This window comes from Pristiophorus japonicus, unplaced genomic scaffold, assembly GCF_044704955.1.
Source record: "Pristiophorus japonicus isolate sPriJap1 unplaced genomic scaffold, sPriJap1.hap1 HAP1_SCAFFOLD_62, whole genome shotgun sequence".
Taxonomy (NCBI): domain Eukaryota; kingdom Metazoa; phylum Chordata; class Chondrichthyes; family Pristiophoridae; genus Pristiophorus; species Pristiophorus japonicus.
In genome coordinates, this window is record NW_027254531.1 from 975,620 (window position 1) to 995,941 (window position 20,322).

Consider the following 20,322-nt stretch of genomic DNA (forward strand, 5'->3'; position numbering starts at 1 on the left):
GTTAGACTGGTGAGAAAGGTCAGAGAGAGTCCCATTGACTCAGATACACACTGGTTCTGGGGATAGACTGGGGAGATAGTTCAGAGAGAGTCCCATTGACTCAGATACACACTGGTCCTGGGGATAGACTGGGGAGAAAGGTAAGAGAGCGTCCAATTGACTCATTTACACACTGGTCCTGGGGGTCTGGGGAGAAAGGTCAGAGAGTCCCATTGACTCAGTTACATACTGGTCCTGGGGATAGACTGGGGAGAAAGGTCAGAGAGAGTCCCATTGACTCAGATACACACTGGTCCTGGGGATAGACTGGGGAGAAAGATCAGAGAGAGTTCCATTGACTCAGATAGACACTGGTCCTGGGGGATTGGGGAGAAAGGTCAGAGAGAGTCCCATTGACTCAGATAAACACTGGTCCTGGGGATAGACTAGTGAGAAAGGTCAGAGTGAGTCCCATTGACTCTGATACACAGTGGTGCTGGGGATAGACTGGGGAGAAAGGTCAGAGAGAGTTCCTTTGACTCAGAAACAAATTGGTCCTGGGGGTCTGGCGAGAAAGATCAGAGAGAGTCCCATTGACTCAGAAAAACACTGGTCCTGGGGGTCTGGGGAGAAAGATCAGAGAGTGTCCCATTGACTCAGGTACACATTGGTCCTGTGGATAGACTGGGGAGAAAGGTCAGAGAGAGTCCCATTGACTCAGACACACACTGGTCCTGGGGATAGACTGGGGAGAATGGTCAGAGAGAGTCCCAGTGACTCAGATACACATTGGACCTGGGGATAGACTGGGGAGAAAGGTCAGAGAGCCCCATTGACTCAGAAATACACTGGTCCTGGGGATAGACTGGGGAGAAAGGTCAGAGAGAGTCCCATTTACTCAGATACACACTGGTCCTGGAAATAGACTGGGGAGCAAGGTCAGAGAGAGTCACATTGACTCAGATACACAGTGGTCCTGGAGATAGTCTGGGGTGAAAGGTCAGAGAGTCCCATTGACTCAGTTACATACTGGTCCTCGGGATAGACTGGGGAGAAAGTTCAGAGAGAGTCCCATTGACTCAGATAAACACTGGTCCTGGGGATCGACTGGGGAGAACGGTCAGAGGGTCCCATTGACTCAGATACACACTGGTGCTGGGGGACTGGCGAGAAAGGTCAGAGAGAGTCCCATTGACTCAGATACACACTGGTCCTGGGGATATACTAGGGAGAAAGGTCAGAGAGAGTCCCATTGACTCAGATACACACTGGTCCTGGGGGATATACTGGGGAGAAAGGTCAGAGAGATTCCCATTGACTCAGATAAACACTGGTCCTGGGGATAGACTGGGGAGAAAAGTCAGAGAGAGCACCATTGACTCAGATACACACTGGTCCTGGAGGACTGCGGAGAAAGGTCAGAGAGAGTCCCATTGACTCAGGTACACACTGGTCCTGGGGATAGACAGGGGAGAAAGGTAAGAGAGAGTCCCATTGACTCAGATACACACTGGTCCTGGGGGACTGGGGAGAAAGTTCAGAGAGAGTACCATTGACTCAGATACACACTGGTCCTGGGGATCGACAGGGGAGAAAGGTCAGAGAGAGTCCCATTGACTCAGATAAACACTGGTCCTGGGGATAGATTGGGGAGAAAGGTCAGAGAGAGTCCCATTGATTCAGATAAACACTGGTCCTGGGGAGAGACTGGGGAGAAAGATCAGAGAGAGTCCCATTGACACAGATACACTCTGGTCCTGGGGATAGACTGGGGAGAAAGCTCAGAGAGAGTCCCATTGACTCAGATATACACTGGTCCTGGGGATAGACTGGGGAGAAAGGTCAGAGAGAGTCCCATTGACTCAGATACACACTGGTCCTGGGGGACTGGGGAGAAAGGTCAGAGAGAGTCCCATTGACTCAGATAATCTCTGGTCCTGGGGGACTGGGGAGAAAGATCAGAGAGAGTCCCATTGACTCAGATACACTCTCGTCCTGGGGGACTGGGGAGAAAGGTCAGAGAGAGTCCCATTGATTCAGATACACTCTGGTCCTGGGGGACTGGGAAGAAAGGTCAGAGAGAGTCCCATTGACTCAGATTCACACTGGTCCTGGGGGATAGACTGGGGAGAAAGGTCAGAGAGATTCCCATTGACTCAGATAAACACTGGTCCTGGGGATAGACTGGGGAAAAACGTCAGAGAGAGTCCCATTGACTCAGATACACACTGGTCCTGGGGGACTGGGGAGAAAGATCACAGAGAGTCCCATTGACTCTGGTACACATTGGTCCTGGCGATAGACTGGGGAGAAAGGTCAGAGACAGTCCCATTTGCTCAGACACACACTGGTCCTGGGGATAGACTGGGGAGAAATGTCAGAGAGAGTCCCTTTGACTCAGATACACATTGGACCTGGGGATAGACTGGGGTGAAAGGTCAGAGAGCCCCATTGACTCAGAAACACACTGGTCCTGGGGATAGACTGGGGACAAAGGTCAGAGAGAGTCCCATTGACTCAGATACACACTGCTCCTGGGGATAGATTGGGGAGAAAGGTCAGAGAGAGTCCCATTGACTCAGATACACACTGGTCCTGCGGATAGACTGGTGAGAAATGTCAGAGAGAGTCCCATTGACTCAGGTACACACTCGTCCTGTGGGTCTGGGGAGAAAGGTCAGAGAGTCCCTTTGACACAGATACACCCTGGTTCTGGGGATAGACTGGGGAGAAAGGTCGGAGAGAGTCCCATTGACTCAGATACACACTGGTCCTGGGGATAGACTGGGGAGCAAGTTCAGAGAGAGTCCCATTGACTCAGATACACATTGGTCATGGAGATAAACTGGGGTGAAAGGTCAGAAGTCCCATTGACTCAGTTACATCCTGGTCCTCGGGATAGACTGGGGAGAAAGTTCAGAGAGAGTCCCATTGACTCAGATAAACACTGGTCCTGGGGATCGACTGGGGAGAACGGTCAGAGAGAGTCCCATTGACTCAGATACACACTGGTCCTGGAGATAGACTGGGGAGAAAGGTCGGAGAGTGTCCCATTGACTCAGATACACACTGGTCCTGGGGGTCTGGGGAGAAAGGTCAGAGAGTCCCATTGACTCAGTTACACACTGGTCCTGGGGATAGACTGGGGAGAAAGATCAGAGAGAGTCCCATTGACTCAGATAAACACTGGTCCTGGGGATAGACTGGGGAGAAAGGTCAGAGAGAGTCCCATTGACTCAGATACACACTGGTCCTGGGGATAGACTGGGGAGAAAGATCAGAGGGAGTCCCATTGACTCAGATACACACTGGTCCTGGGGATAGACTGGGGAGAAAGCTCAGAGAGAGTCCCATTGACTCAGATATACACTGGTCCTGGGGATAGACTGGGGAGAAAGGTCAGAGAGAGTCCCATTGACTCAGATACACACTGGTCCTGGGGGACTGGGGAGAAAGGTCAGAGAGAGTCCCATTGACTCAGATAATCTCTGTTCCTGGGCGACTGGGGAGAAAGATCAGAGAGAGTCCCATTGACTCAGATACACTCTCGTCCTGGGGGACTGGGGAGAAAGGTCAGAGAGAGTCCCATTGATTCAGATACACTCTGGTCCTGGGGGACTGGGAAGAAAGGTCAGAGAGAGTCCCATTGACTCAGATTCACACTGGTCCTGGGGGATAGACTGGGGAGAAAGGTCAGAGAGATTCCCATTGACTCAGATAAACACTGGTCCTGGGGATAGACTGGGGAAAAACGTCAGAGAGAGTCCCATTGACTCAGATACACACTGGTCCTGGGGGACTGGGGAGAAAGATCAGAGAGAGTCCCATTGACTCTGGTACACATTGGTCCTGGCGATAGACTGGGGAGAAAGGTCAGAGAGAGTCCCATTTGCTCAGACACACACTGGTCCTGGGGATAGACTGGGGAGAAATGTCAGAGAGAGTCCCTTTGACTCAGATACACATTGGACCTGGGGATAGACTGGGGTGAAAGGTCAGAGAGCCCCATTGACTCAGAAACACACTGGTCCTGGGGATAGACTGGGGACAAAGGTCAGAGAGAGTCCCATTGACTCAGATACACACTGCTCCTGGGGATAGATTGGGGAGAAAGGTCAGAGAGAGTCCCATTGACTCAGATACACACTGGTCCTGCGGATAGACTGGTGAGAAATGTCAGAGAGAGTCCCATTGACTCAGGTACACACTCGTCCTGTGGGTCTGGGGAGAAAGGTCAGAGAGTCCCTTTGACACAGATACACCCTGGTTCTGGGGATAGACTGGGGAGAAAGGTCGGAGAGAGTCCCATTGACTCAGATACACACTGGTCCTGGGGATAGACTGGGGAGCAAGTTCAGAGAGAGTCCCATTGACTCAGATACACATTGGTCATGGAGATAAACTGGGGTGAAAGGTCAGAAGTCCCATTGACTCAGTTACATCCTGGTCCTCGGGATAGACTGGGGAGAAAGTTCAGAGAGAGTCCCATTGACTCAGATAAACACTGGTCCTGGGGATCGACTGGGGAGAACGGTCAGAGAGAGTCCCATTGACTCAGATACACACTGGTCCTGGAGATAGACTGGGGAGAAAGGTCGGAGAGTGTCCCATTGACTCAGATACACACTGGTCCTGGGGGTCTGGGGAGAAAGGTCAGAGAGTCCCATTGACTCAGTTACACACTGGTCCTGGGGATAGACTGGGGAGAAAGATCAGAGAGAGTCCCATTGACTCAGATAAACACTGGTCCTGGGGATAGACTGGGGAGAAAGGTCAGAGAGAGTCCCATTGACTCAGATACACACTGGTCCTGGGGATAGACTGGGGAGAAAGATCAGAGGGAGTCCCATTGACTCAGATACACACTGGTCCTGGGGATAGACTGGGGAGAAAGATCAGAGAGATTTCCATTGACTCAGGTACACACTGGTCCTGGGGGACACGGTAGAAAAGTCAGAGTGAGTCACATTGACTCAGATACACACTGGTCCTGGGGTTAGACTGGTGAGAAAGGTCAGAGAGAGTCCCATTGACTCAGATACACACTGGTTCTGGGGATAGACTGGGGAGAAAGGTCAGAGAGAGTCCCATTGACTCAGATACACACTGGTCCTGGGAATAGACTGGGGAGAAAGGTAAGAGAGCGTCCAATTGACTCATTTACACACTGGTCCTGGGGGTCTGGGGAGAAAGGTCAGAGAGTCCCATTGACTCAGTTACATACTGGTCCTGGGGATAGACTGGGGAGAAAGGTCAGAGAGAGTCCCATTGACTCAGATACACACTGGTCCTGGGGATAGACTGGGGAGAAAGATCAGAGAGAGTTCCATTGACTCAGATAGACACTGGTCCTGGGGGACTGGGGAGAAAGGTCAGAGAGAGTCCCATTGACTCAGATAAACACTGGTCCTGGGGATAGACTGGGGAGAAAGGTCAGAGGGAGTCCCATTGACTCAGATACACAGTGGTGCTGGGGATAGACTGGGGAGAAAGATCAGAGAGAGTTCCATTGACTCAGATACACACTGGTCCTGGTGGACTGGGGAGAAAGGTCAGAGTGAGTCCCATTGACTCAGATACACACTGGTCCTGGGGGACTGGGGAGAAAGATCAGAGAGAGTCCCATTGACTCTGGTACACATTGGTCCTGGCGATAGACTGGGGAAAAAGGTCAGAGAGAGTCCCAGTGACTCAGATACACATTGGACCTGGGGATAGACTGGGGAGAAAGGTCAGAGAGCCCCATTGACTCAGAAATACATGGTCCTGGGGATAGACTGGGGAGAAAGGTCAGAGAGTCCCATTGACTCAGATACACACTGGTCCTGGAGATAGACTGGGGAGAAAGGTCAGAGAGAGTCCCATTGACTCAGATACACAGTGGTCCTGGGGATAGACTGGGGAGAAAGATCAGAGAGAGTTCCATTGACTCAGATACACACTGGTCCTGGGGGTCTGGGGAGAAAGTTCAGAGAGTCCCATTGAGTCAGATACACACTGGTCCTGGGGATAGACTGGGGAGAAAGGTCAGAGAGTGCCCCATTGTCTCAGATACACACTGGTCCTGGAGATAGACTGGGGAGCAAGGTCAGAGAGAGTCACATTGACTCAGATACACAGTGGTCCTGGAGATAGTCTGGGGTGAAAGGTCAGAGAGTCCCATTGACTCAGTTACATACTGGTCCTCGGGATAGACTGGGGAGAAAGTTCAGAGATAGTCCCATTGACTCAGATAAACACTGGTCCTGGGGATCGACTGGGGAGAACGGTCAGAGAGTCCCATTGACTCAGATACACACTGGTCCTGGGGGACTGGCGAGAAAGGTCAGAGAGAGTCCCATTGACTCAGATACACACTGGTCCTGGGGATATACTGGGGAGAAAGGTCAGAGAGAGTCCCATTGACTCAGATACACACTGGTCCTGGGGGGTATACTGGGGAGAAAGGTCAGAGAGATTCCCTTTGACTCAGATAAACACTGGTCCTGGGGATAGACTGGGGAGAAACGTCAGAGAGAGCACCATTGACTCAGATACACACTGGTCCTGGAGGACTGCGGAGAAAGGTCAGAGAGAGTCCCATTGACTCAGGTACACACTGGTCCTGGGGATAGACAGGGTGAAAGTTCAGAGAGAGTCCCATTGACTCAGATACACGTTGGTCCTGGGGATAGACTGGGGAGAAAGGTCAGAGAGAGTCCCATTGAATCAGATACACACTGGTGCTGGGGGACTGGGGAGAAAGTTCAGAGAGAGTCCAATTGACTCAGATACACACTGGTCCTGGGGATAGACTGGGGAGAAAGGTCAGAGAGAGCCCCATTGTCTCAGATACACACTGGTCCTGGAGATAGACTGGGGAGCAAGGTCAGAGAGAGTCACATTGACTCAGATACACAGTGGTCCTGGAGATAGTCTGGGGTGAAAGGTCAGAGAGTCCCATTGACTCAGTTACATACTGTTCCTCGGGATAGACTGGGGAGAAAGTTCAGAGAGAGTCCCATTGACTCAGATAAACACTGGTCCTGGGGATCGACTGGGGAGAACGGTCAGAGAGTCCCATTGACTCAGATACACACTGGTCCTGGGGGACTGGCGAGAAAGGTCAGAGAGAGTCCCATTGACTCAGATACACACTGGTCCTGGGGATATACTGGGGAGAAAGGTCAGAGAGAGTCCCATTGACTCAGATACACACTGGTCCTGGGGGATATACTGGGGAGAAAGGTCAGAGAGATTCCCATTGACTCAGATAATCACTGGTCCTGGGGATAGACTGGGGAGAAAAGTCAGAGAGAGCACCATTGACTCAGATACACACTGGTCCTGGAGGACTGCGGAGAAAGGTCAGAGAGAGTCCCATTGACTCAGGTACACACTGGTCCAGGGGATAGACAGGGTGAAAGTTCAGAGAGAGTCCCATTGACTCAGATACACGTTGGTCCTGGGGATAGACTGGGGAGAAAGGTCAGAGAGAGTCCCATTGAATCAGATACACACTGGTGCTGGGGGACTGGGGAGAAAGTTCAGAGAGAGTCCCATTGATTCAGATACAAAATGGTCCTGGGGATAGACTGGGGAGAAAGGTAAGAGAGAGTCCCATTGACTCAGATATACACTGGTCCTGGGGATAGACAGGGGAGAAAGGTCAGAGAGTCCCATTGACTCAGATACACACTGGTCCTGGGGATAGACTGGGGAGAAAGCTCAGAGAGAGTCCCATTGATTCAGATACACATTGGTCCTGGGGGACTGGGGAGAAAGGTCCGAGAGAGTACCATTGACTCAGATACACACTGGTCCTGGGGACCGACTGGGGAGCAAGGTCAGAGAGAGTCACATTGACTCAGATACACAGTGGTCCTGGAGATAGTCTGGGGTTAAAGGTCAGAGAGTCCCATTGACTCAATTACATACTGTTCCTCGGGATAGACTGGGGAGAAAGTTCAGAGAGAGTCCCATTGACTCAGATAAACACTGGTCTTGGGGATCGACTGGGGAGAACGGTCAGAGAGTCCCATTGACTCAGATACATACTGGTCCTGGGGGACTGGCGAGAAAGGTCAGAGAGAGTCCCATTGACTCAGATACACACTGGTCCTGGGGATATACTGGGGAGAAAGGTCAGAGAGAGTCCCATTGACTCAGATACACACTGGTCCTGGGGGATATACTGGGGAGAAAGGTCAGAGAGATTCCCATTGACTCAGATAAACACTGGTCCTGGGGATAGACTGGGGAGAAAAGTCAGAGAGAGCACCATTGACTCAGATACACACTGGTCCTGGAGGACTGCGGAGAAAGGTCAGAGAGAGTCCCATTGACTCAGGTACACACTGGTCCTGGGGATAGACAGGGTGAAAGTTCAGAGAGAGTCCCATTGACTCAGATACACGTTGGTCCTGGGGATAGACTGGGGAGAAAGGTCAGAGAGAGTCCCATTGCATCAGATACACACTGGTGCTGGGGGATTGGGGAGAAAGTTCAGAGAGAGTCCCATTGACTCAGATACAAAATGGTCCTGGGGATAGACTGGGGAGAAAGGTAAGAGAGAGTCCCATTGATTCAGATACACACTGGTCCTGGGGGACTGGGGAGAAAGGTCAGAGAGAGTACCATTGACTCAGATACACACTGGTCCTGGGGACCGACTGGGGAGAAAGGTCATAGAGAGTCCCATTGACTCAGATAAACACTGGTCCAGGGGATAGACTGGGGAGAAAGGTCAGAGAGAGTCCCATTGATTCAGATAAATACTGGTCCTGGGGATTGACTGGGGGGAAAGGTCAGAGAGAGTCCCATTGACACAGAAAAACACCGGTCATGGGGATAGACTGGGGAGAAAGGTCAGAGAGAGTCCCATTGACTCAGATACACTCTGGTCCTGGGGAACTGGGGAGAAAGGTCAGAGATAGTCCCATTGACTCAGATACACTCTGGTCCTGGGGGACTGGGGAGAAAGGTCAGAGAGAGTCCCGTTGACTCAGGTATACACTGGTCCTGGGGATAGACTGGGGAGAAAGGTCAGAGAGAGTCCCATTGACTCAGATACACACTGGTCCTGGGGGATAGACTGGGGAGAAAGGTCAGAGAGTCCCATTGACTCAGATACACACTGGTCCTGGGGCACTGGGGAGAAAGTTCAGAGAGAGTCCCATTGACTCAAATACACACTGGTCCTGGGGATAGACTGGGGAGAAACGTAAGAGAGAGTCCCATTGACTCAGATACACACTAGTCCTGGGGATAGACAGGGGAGAAAGGTCAGAGAGTCCCATTGACTCAGATACACACTCGTCCTGGGGGATATACTGGGGAGAAAGGTCAGAGAGACTCCGATTGACTCAGATAAACACTGGTCCTGGGGATAGACTGGGGAGAATGCTCAGAGAGAGTCCCATTGACTCAGATACACACTGGTCCTGGGGGACTGGGGAGAAAGGTCAAAGAGAGTACCATTGACTCAGATACACACTGGTCCTGGGGATCGACTGGGGAGAAAGGTCAGAGAGAGTCCCATTGACTCAGATAAACATTGGTCCTGGGGATAGATTGGGGAGAAAGGTCAAAGAGAGTCCCATTGATTCAGATAAACACTGGTCCTGGGGATAGACTGGGGAGAAAGGTCAGAGTGAGTCCCATTGACACAGATAAACACCGGTCATGGGGATAGACTGGGGAGAAAGATCAGAGAGAGTCCCATTGACACAGATACACTCTGGGCCTGGGGGACTGGGGAGAAAGGTCAGAGAGAGTCCCATTGACTCAGATAAACACTGGTCCTGGGGATAGACTGGGGGGAAAGGTCATAGGGAGTCCCACTGATTCTGATACACACTGGTCCTGGGGATAGACTGGGGAGAAAGGTCAGAAAGAGTCCCATTGTCTCAGATATACACTGGTCCTGGGGATAGACTGGGGAGAAAGGTCAGAGAGAGTCCCATTGACTCAGATACACACTGGTCCTGGGGATAGACTGGGGAGAAAGGTCAGAGTGAGTCCCATTGACTCAGATACACACTGGTCCTGGGGGACTGGGGAGAAAGGTCAGAGAGAGTCCCGTTGACTCAGATACACTCTCGTCCTGGGGGACTGGGGAGAAAGGTCAGAGAGAGTCCCATTGACTCAGATACACTCTGGTCCTGGGGGACTGGGGAGAAAGGTCAGAGGGAGCCCCATTGACTCAGATACACACTGGTCCTGGGGATAGACTGGGGAGAAAGGTCAGAGAGAGTCCCATTGACTCAGATACACACTGGTCCTGGGGGATAGACTGGGGAGAAAGGTCAGAGAGTCCCATTGACTCAGATACACACTGGTCCTGGGGGATATACTGGGGAGAAAGGTCAGAGAGATTCCCATTGACTCAGAGAAACACTGGTCCTGGGGATAGACTGGGGAGAAACGTCAGAGAGAGTCCCATTGACTCAGATACACACTGGTCCTGGTGGACTGGGGAGAAATGTCACAGAGAGTCCCATTGACTCAGGTACACACTGGTCCTGGGGATAGACTGGGGAGAAAGGTAAGAGAGAGTCCCATTGACTCAGATACACACTGGTCCTGGGGGACTGGGGAGAAAGGTCAGAGAGAGTACCATTGACTCAGATACACACTGGTCCTGGGGATCGACAGGGGAGAAAGGTCAGAGAGAGTCCCATTGACTCAGATAAACACTGGTCCTGGGGATAGATTGGGGAGAAAGGTCAGAGAGATTCCCATTGATTCAGATAAACACTGGTCCTGGGGAGAGACTGGGGAGAAAGATCAGAGAGAGTCCCATTGACACAGATACACTCTGGTCCTGGGGATAGACTGGGGAGAAAGCTCAGAGAGAGTCCCATTGACTCAGATATACACTGGTCCTGGGGATAGACTGGGGAGAAAGGTCAGAGAGAGTCCCATTGACTCAGATACACACTGGTCCTGGGGGACAGGGGAGAAAGGTCAGAGAGAGTCCCATTGACTCAGATAATCTCTGGTCCTGGGGGACTGGGGAGAAAGATCAGAGAGAGTCCCATTGACTCAGATACACTCTCGTCCTGGGGGACTGGGGAGAAAGGTCAGAGAGAGTCCCATTGATTCAGTTACACTCTGGTCCTGGGGGACTGGGAAGAAAGGTCAGAGAGAGTCCCATTGACTCAGATTCACACTGGTCCTGGGGGATAGACTGGGGAGAAAGGTCAGAGAGATTCCCATTGACTCAGATAAACACTGCTCCTGGGGATAGACTGGGGAAAAAGTCAGAGAGAGTCCCATTGACTCAGATACACACGGGTCCTGGGGGACTGGGGAGAAAGATCAGAGAGAGTCCCATTGACTCTGGTACACATTGGTCCTGGCGATAGACTGGGGAGAAAGGTCAGAGACAGTCCCATTTACTCAGACACACACTGGTCCTGGGGATAGACTGGGGAGAAATGTCAGAGAGAGTCCCTTTGACTCAGATACACATTGGACCTGGGGATAGACTGGGGTGAAAGGTCAGAGAGCCCCATTGACTCAGAAAAACACTGGTCCTGGGGATAGACTGGGGACAAAGGTCAGAGAGAGTCCCATTGACTCAGATACACACTGCTCCTGGGGATAGATTGGGGAGAAAGGTCAGAGAGAGTCCCATTGACTCAGATACACACTGGTCCTGCGGATAGACTGGTGAGAAATGTTAGAGAGAGTCCCATTGACTCAGGTACACACTCGTCCTGTGGGTCTGGGGAGAAAGGTCAGAGAGTCCCATTGACACAGATACACCCTGGTTCAGGGGATAGACTGGGGAGAAAGGTCGGAGAGAGTCCCATTGACTCAGATACACACTGGTCCTGGGGATAGACTGGGGAGCAAGGTCAGAGAGAGTCCCATTGACTCAGATACACATTGGTCATGGAGATAAACTGGGGTGAAAGGTCAGAAGTCCCATTGACTCAGTTACATCCTGGTCCTCGGGATAGACTGGGGAGAAAGTTCAGAGAGAGTCCCATTGACTCAGATAAACACTGGTCCTGGGGATCGACTGGGGAGAACGGTCAGAGAGAGTCCCATTGACTCAGATACACACTGGTCCTGGAGATAGACTGGGGAGAAAGGTCGGAGAGTGTCCCATTGACTCAGATACACACTGGTCCTGGGGGTCTGGGGAGAAAGGTCAGAGAGTCCCATTGACTCAGTTACACACTGGTCCTGGGGATAGACTGGGGAGAAAGATCAGAGAGAGTCCCATTGACTCAGATAAACACTGGTCCTGGGGATAGACTGGGGAGAAAGGTCAGAGAGAGTCCCATTGACTCAGATACACACTGGTCCTGGGGATAGACTGGGGAGAAAGATCAGAGGGAGTCCCATTGACTCAGATACACACTGGTCCTGGGGATAGACTGGGGAGAAAGATCAGAGAGATTTCCATTGACTCAGGTACACACTGGTCCTGGGGGACAGGGTAGAAAAGTCAGAGTGAGTCACATTGACTCAGATACACACTGGTCCTGGGGTTAGACTGGTGAGAAAGGTCAGAGAGAGTCCCATTGACTCAGATACACACTGGTTCTGGGGATAGACTGGGGAGAAAGTTCAGAGAGAGTCCAATTGACTCAGATACACACTGGTCCTGGGGATAGACTGGGGAGAAAGGTAAGAGAGCGTCCAATTGACTCATTTACACACTGGTCCTGGGGGTCTGGGGAGAAAGGTCAGAGAGTCCCATTGACTCAGTTACATACTGGTCCTGGGGATAGACTGGGGAGAAAGGTCAGAGAGAGTCCCATTGACTCAGATACACACTGGTCCTGGGGATAGACTGGGGAGAAAGATCAGAGAGAGTTCCATTGACTCAGATAGACACTGGTCCTGGGGGACAGGGGAGAAAGGTCAGAGAGAGTCCCATTGACTCAGATAAACACTGGTCCTGGGGATAGACTGGAGAGAAAGGTCAGAGGGAGTCCCATTGACTCTGATACACAGTGGTGCTGGGGATAGACTGGGGAGAAAGATCAGAGAGAGTTCCATTGACTCAGATACTCACTGGTCCTGGTGGACTGGGGATAAATGTCAGAGTGAGTCCCATTGACTCAGATACACACTGGTCCTGGGGATAGACTGGGGAGAAAGGTCAGAGAGAGTTCCTTTGACTCAGAAACAAATTGGTCCTGGGGGTCTGGCGAGAAAGATCAGAGAGAGTCCCATTGACTCAGAAAAACACTGGTCCTGGGGGTCTGGGGAGAAAGATCAGAGAGTGTCCCATTGACTCAGGTACACATTGGTCCTGTGGATAGACTGGGGAGAAAGGTCAGAGAGAGTCCCATTGACTCAGACACACACTGGTCCTGGGGATAGACTGGGGAGAATGGTCAGAGAGAGTCCCAGTGACTCAGATACACATTGGACCTGGGGATAGACTGGGGAGAAAGGTCAGAGAGCCCCATTGACTCAGAAATACACTGGTCCTGGGGAGAGACTGGGGAGAAAGGTCAGAGAGAGTCCCATTTACTCAGATACACACTGGTCCTGGAAATAGACTGGGGAGCAAGGTCAGAGAGAGTCACATTGACTCAGATACACAGTGGTCCTGGAGATAGTCTGGGGTGAAAGGTCAGAGAGTCCCATTGACTCAGTTACATACTGGTCCTCGGGATAGACTGGGGAGAAAGTTCAGAGAGAGTCCCATTGACTCAGATAAACACTGGTCCTGGGGATCGACTGGGGAGAACGGTCAGAGGGTCCCATTGACTCAGATACACACTGGTGCTGGGGGACTGGCGAGAAAGGTCAGAGAGAGTCCCATTGACTCAGATACACACTGGTCCTGGGGATATACTAGGGAGAAAGGTCAGAGAGAGTCCCATTGACTCAGATACACACTGGTCCTGGGGGATATACTGGGGAGAATGGTCAGAGAGATTCCCATTGACTCAGATAAACACTGGTCCTGGGGATAGACTGGGGAGAAAAGTCAGAGAGAGCACCATTGACTCAGATACACACTGGTCCTGGAGGACTGCGGAGAAAGGTCAGAGAGAGTCCCATTGACTCAGGTACACACTGGTCCTGGGGATAGACTGGGGAGAAAGGTAAGAGAGAGTCCCATTGACTCAGATACACACTGGTCCTGGGGGACTGGGGAGAAAGTTCAGAGAGAGTACCATTGACTCAGATACACACTGGTCCTGGGGATCGACAGGGGAGAAAGGTCAGAGAGAGTCCCATTGACTCAGAACACTGGTCCTGGGGATAGATTGGGGAGAAAGGTCAGAGAGAGTCCCATTGATTCAGATAAACACTGGTCCTGGGGAGAGACTGGGGAGAAAGATCAGAGAGAGTCCCATTGACACAGATACACTCTGGTCCTGGGGATAGACTGGGGAGAAAGCTCAGAGAGAGTCCCATTGACTCAGATATACACTGGTCCTGGGGATAGACTGGGGAGAAAGGTCAGAGAGAGTCCCATTGACTCAGATACACACTGGTCCTGGGGGACTGGGGAGAAAGGTCAGAGAGAGTCCCATTGACTCAGATAATCTCTGGTCCTGGGGGACTGGGGAGAAAGATCAGAGAGAGTCCCATTGACTCAGATACACTCTCGTCCTGGGGGACTGGGGAGAAAGGTCAGAGAGAGTCCCATTGATTCAGATACACTCTGGTCCTGGGGGACTGGGAAGAAAGGTCAGAGAGAGTCCCATTGACTCAGATTCACACTGGTCCTGGGGGATAGACTGGGGAGAAAGGTCAGAGAGATTCCCATTGACTCAGATAAACACTGGTCCTGGGGATACACTGGGGAAAAACGTCAGAGAGAGTCCCATTGACTCAGATACACACTGGTCCTGGGTGACTGGGGAGAAAGATCATAGAGAGTCCCATTGACTCTGGTACACATTGGTCCTGGCGATAGACTGGGGAGAAAGGTCAGAGACAGTCCCATTTACTCAACACACACTGGTCCTGGGGATAGACTGGGGAGAAATGTCAGAGAGAGTCCCTTTGACTCAGATACACATTGGACCTGGGGATAGACTGGGGTGAAAGGTGAGAGAGCCCCATTGACTCAGAAACACACTGGTCCTGGGGATAGACTGGGGACAAAGGTCAGAGAGAGTCCCATTGACTCAGATACACACTGCTCCTGGGGATAGATTGGGGAGAAAGGTCAGAGAGAGTCCCATTGACTCAGATACACACTGGTCCTGCGGATAGACTGGTGAGAAATGTCAGAGAGAGTCCCATTGACTCAGGTACACACTCGTCCTGTGGGTCTGGGGAGAAAGGTCAGAGAGTCCCATTGACACAGATACACCCTGGTTCTGGGGATAGACTGGGGAGAAAGGTCGGAGAGAGTCCCATTGACTCAGATACACACTGGTCCTGGGGATAGACTGGGGAGCAAGGTCAGAGAGAGTCCCATTGACTCAGATACACATTGGTCATGGAGATAAACTGGGGTGAAAGGTCAGAAGTCCCATTGACTCAGTTACATCCTGGTCCTCGGGATAGACTGGGGAGAAAGTTCAGAGAGAGTCCCATTGACTCAGATAAACACTGGTCCTGGGGATCGACTGGGGAGAACGGTCAGAGAGAGTCCCATTGACTCAGATACACACTGGTCCTGGAGATAGACTGGGGAGAAAGGTCGGAGAGTGTCCCATTGACTCAGATACACACTGGTCCTGGGGGTCTGGGGAGAAAGGTCAGAGAGTCCCATTGACTCAGTTACACACTGGTCCTGGGGTTAGACTGGTGAGAAAGGTCAGAGAGAGTCCCATTGACTCAGATACACACTGGTCCTGGGGATAGACTGGGGAGAAAGATCAGAGGGAGTCCCATTGACTCAGATACACACTGGTCCTGGGGATAGACTGGGGAGAAAGATCAGAGAGATTTCCATTGACTCAGGTACACACTGGTCCTGGGGGACAGGGTAGAAAAGTCAGAGTGAGTCACATTGACTCAGATACACACTGGTCCTGGGGTTAGACTGGTGAGAAAGGTCAAAGAGAGTCCCATTGACTCAGATACACACTGGTTCTGGGGATAGACTGGGGAGAAAGGTCAGAGAGAGTCCCATTGACTCAGATACACACTGGTCCTGGGGATAGACTGGGGAGAAAGGTAAGAGAGCGTCCAATTGACTCATTTACACACTGGTCCTGGGGGTCTGGGGAGAAAGGTCAGAGAGTCCCATTGACTCAGTTACATACTGGTCCTGGGGATAGACTGGGGAGAAAGGTCAGAGAGAGTCCCATTGACTCAGATACACACTGGTCCTGGGGATAGACTGGGGAGAAAGATCAGAGAGAGTTCCATTGACTCAGATAGACACTGGTCCTGGGGGACTGGGGAGAAAGGTCAGAGAGAGTCCCATTGACTCAGATAAACACTGGTCCTGGGGATAGACTGGGGAGAAAGGTCAGAGGGAGTCCCATTGACTCAGATACACAGTGGTGCTGGGGATAGACTGGGGAGAAAGATCAGAGAGAGTTCCATTGACTCAGATACACACTGGTCCAGGTGGACTGGGGAGAAAGGTCAGAGTGAGTCCCATTGACTCAGATACACACTGGTCCTGGGGATAGACTGGGGAGAAAGGTCAGAGAGAGTTCCTTTGACTCAGAAACAAATTGGCCCTGGGAGTCTGGCGAGAAAGATCAGAGAGAGTCCCATTGACTCAGAAAAACACTGGTCCTGGGGGTCTGGGGAGAAAGATCAGAGAGAGTCCCATTGACTCAGGTACACATTGGTCCTGTGGATAGACTGGGGAGAAAGGTCAGAGAGAGTCCCATTGACTCAGACACACACTGGTCCTGGGGATAGACTGGGGAGAATGGTCAGAGAGAGTCCCAGTGACTCAGATACACATTGGACCTGGGGATAGACTGGGGAGAAAGGTCAGAGAGCCCCATTGACTCAGAAATACACTGGTCCTGGGGATAGACTGGGGAGAAAGGTCAGAGAGTCCCATTGACTCAGATACACACTGGTCCTGGGGATAGACTGGGGAGAAAGGTCAGAGAGAGTCCCATTTACTCAGATACACACTGGTCCTGGAAATAGACTGGGGAGCAAGGTCAGAGAGAGTCACATTGACTCAGATACACAGTGGTCCTGGAGATAGTCTGGGGTGAAAGGTCAGAGAGTCCCATTGACTCAGTTACATACTGGTCCTCGGGATAGACTGGGGAGAAAGTTCAGAGAGAGTCCCATTGACTCAGATAAACACTGGTCCTGGGGATCGACTGGGGAGAACGTCAGAGAGTCCCATTGACTCAGATACACACTGGTGCTGGGGGACTGGCGAGAAAGGTCAGAGAGAGTCCCATTGACTCAGATACACACTGGTCCTGGGGATATACGAGGGAGAAAGGTGAGAGAGAGTCCCATTGACTCAGATACACACTGGTCCTGGGGGATATACTGGGGAGAAAGGTCAGAGAGATTCCCATTGACTCAGATAAACACTGGTCCTGGGGATAGACTGGGGAGAAAAGTCAGAGAGAGCACCATTGACTCAGATACACACTGGTCCTGGAGGACTGCGGAGAAAGGTCAGAGAGAGTCCCATTGACTCAGGTACACACTGGTCCTGGGGATAGACAGGGTGAAAGTTCAGAGAGAGTCCCATTGACTCAGATACACGTTGGTCCTGGGGATAGACTGGGGAGAAAGGTCAGAGAGTCCCATTGACTCAGATACACACTGGTCCTGGGGGACTGGCGAGAAAGGTCAGAGAGAGTCCCATTGACTCAGATACACACTGGTCCTGGGGATATACTGGGGAGAAATGTCATAGAGAGTCCCATTGACTCAGATACACACTGGTCCTGGGGGATATACTGGGGAGTAAGGTCAGAGAGATTCCCATTGACTCAGATAAACACTGGTCCTGGGGATAGACTGGGGAGAAAAGTCAGAGCGAGCACCATTGACTCAGATACACACTGGTCCTGGAGGACTGCGGAGAAAGGTCAGAGAGAGTCCCATTGACTCAGGTACACACTGGTCCTGGGGATAGACAGGGTGAAAGTTCAGAGAGAGTCCCATTGACTCAGATACACGTTGGTCCTGGGGATAGACTGGGGAGAAAGGTCAGAGAGAGTCCCATTGAATCAGATACACACTGGTGCTGGGGGACTGGGGAGAAAGTTCAGCGAGAGTCCCATTGACTCAGATACACACTGGTCCTGGGGATAGACTGGGGAGAAAGGTAAGAGAGAGTCCCATTGACTCAGATACACACTGGTCCTGGGGATAGACAGGGGAGAAAGGTCAGAGAGTCCCATTGACTCAGATACACACTGGTCCTGGGGATAGACTGGGGAGAAAGCTCAGAGAGAGTCCCATTGATTCAGATACACACTGGTCCTGGGGGACTGGGGAGAAAGGTCAGAGAGAGTACCATTGATTCAGATACACACTGGTCCTGGGGACCGACTGGGGAGAAAGGTCAGAGAGAGTCCCATTGACTCAGATAAACACTGGTCCAGGGGATAGACTGGGGAGAAAGGTCAGAGAGAGTCCCATTGATTCAGATAAATACTGGTCCTGGGGATTGACTGGGGAGAAAGGTCAGAGAGAATCCCATTGACACAGATAAACACCGGTCATGGGGATAGACTGGGGAGAAAGGTCAGAGAGAGTCCCATTGACTCAGATACACTCTGGCCCTGGGGAACTGGGGAGAAAGGTCAGAGATAGTCCCATTGACTCAGAAACACTCTGGTCCTGGGGGACTGGGGAGAAAGGTCAGAGAGAGTCCCATTGACTCAGATACACACTGGTCCTGGGGATAGACTGGGGAGAAATGTCAGAGAGAGTCCCATTGACTCAGATACACACTGGTCCTGGGGGATAGACTGGGGAGAAAGGTCAGAGAGTCCCATTGACTCAGATACACACTGGTCCTGGGGGACTGGGGAGAAAGTTCAGAGAGAGTCCCATTGACTCAGATACACACTGGTCCTGGGGATAGACTGGGGAGAAACGTAAGAGAGAGTCCCATTGACTCAGATACACACTAGTCCTGGGGATAGACAGGGGAGAAAGGTCAGAGAGTCCCATTGACTCAGATACACACTGGTCCTGGGGGATATACTGGGGAGAAAGTTCAGAGAGAGTCCCATTGACTCAGATACACACTGGTCATGGGGATAGACAGGGGAGAAAGGTCAGAGAGTCCCATTGACTCAGATACACACTGATCCTGGGGATAGACTGGGGAGAAAGCTCAGAGAGAGTCCCATTGATTCAGATACACACTGGTCCTGGGGGACTGGGGAGAAAGTTCAGAGAGAGTACCATTGACTCAGATACACACTGGTCCTGGGGACCGACTGGGGAGAAAGGTCAGAGAGAGTCCCATTGACTCAGATAAACACTGGTCCAGGGGATAGACTGGGGAGAAAGGTCAGAGAGAGTCCCATTGATTCAGATAAATACTGGTCCTGGGGATTGACTGGGGAGAAAGGTCAGAGAGAGTCCCATTGACACAGATAAACACCGGTCATGGGGATAGACTGGGGAGAAAGGTCAGAGAGAGTCCCATTGACTCAGATACACTCTGGTCCTGGGGGACTGGGGAGAAAGGTCAGAGAGAGTCCCATTGACTCAGATACACACTGGTCCTGGGGATAGACTGGGGAGAAAGTTAAGAGACAGTCCCATTGACTCAGATACACACTGGTCCTGGGGGATAGACTGGGGAGAAAGGTCAGAGATTCCCATTGCCTCAGATACACACTGGTCCTGGGATACTGGGGAGAAAGTTCAGAGAGAGTCCCATTGACTCAGATACACACTGGTCCTGGGGATAGACTGGGGAGAAACGTAAGAGAGAGTCCCATTGACTCAGATACACACTAGTCCTGGGGATAGACAGGGGAGAAATGTCAGAGAGTCCCATTGACTCAGATACACACTGGTCCTGGGGGATATACTGGGGAGAAAGGTCAGAGAGACTCCCATTGACTCAGATAAACACTGGTCCTGGGGATAGACTGGGGAGAAAGCTCAGAGAGAGTCCCATTGACTCAGATACACACTGGTCCTGGGGGACTGGGGAGAAAGGTCAGAGAGAGTACCATTGACTCAGATACACACTGGTCCTGGGGATCGACTGGGGAGAAAGGTCAGAGAGAGTCCCATTGACTCAGATAAACACTGGTCCTGGGGATAGATTGGGGAGAAAGGTCAAAGAGAGTCCCATTGATTCAGATAAACACTGGTCCTGGGGATAGACTGGGGAGAAAGGTCAGAGAGAGTCCCATTGACACAGATAAACACCGGTCATGGGGATAGACTGGGGAGAAAGATCAGAGAGAGTCCCATTGACACAGATATACTCTGGTCCTGGGGGACTGGGGA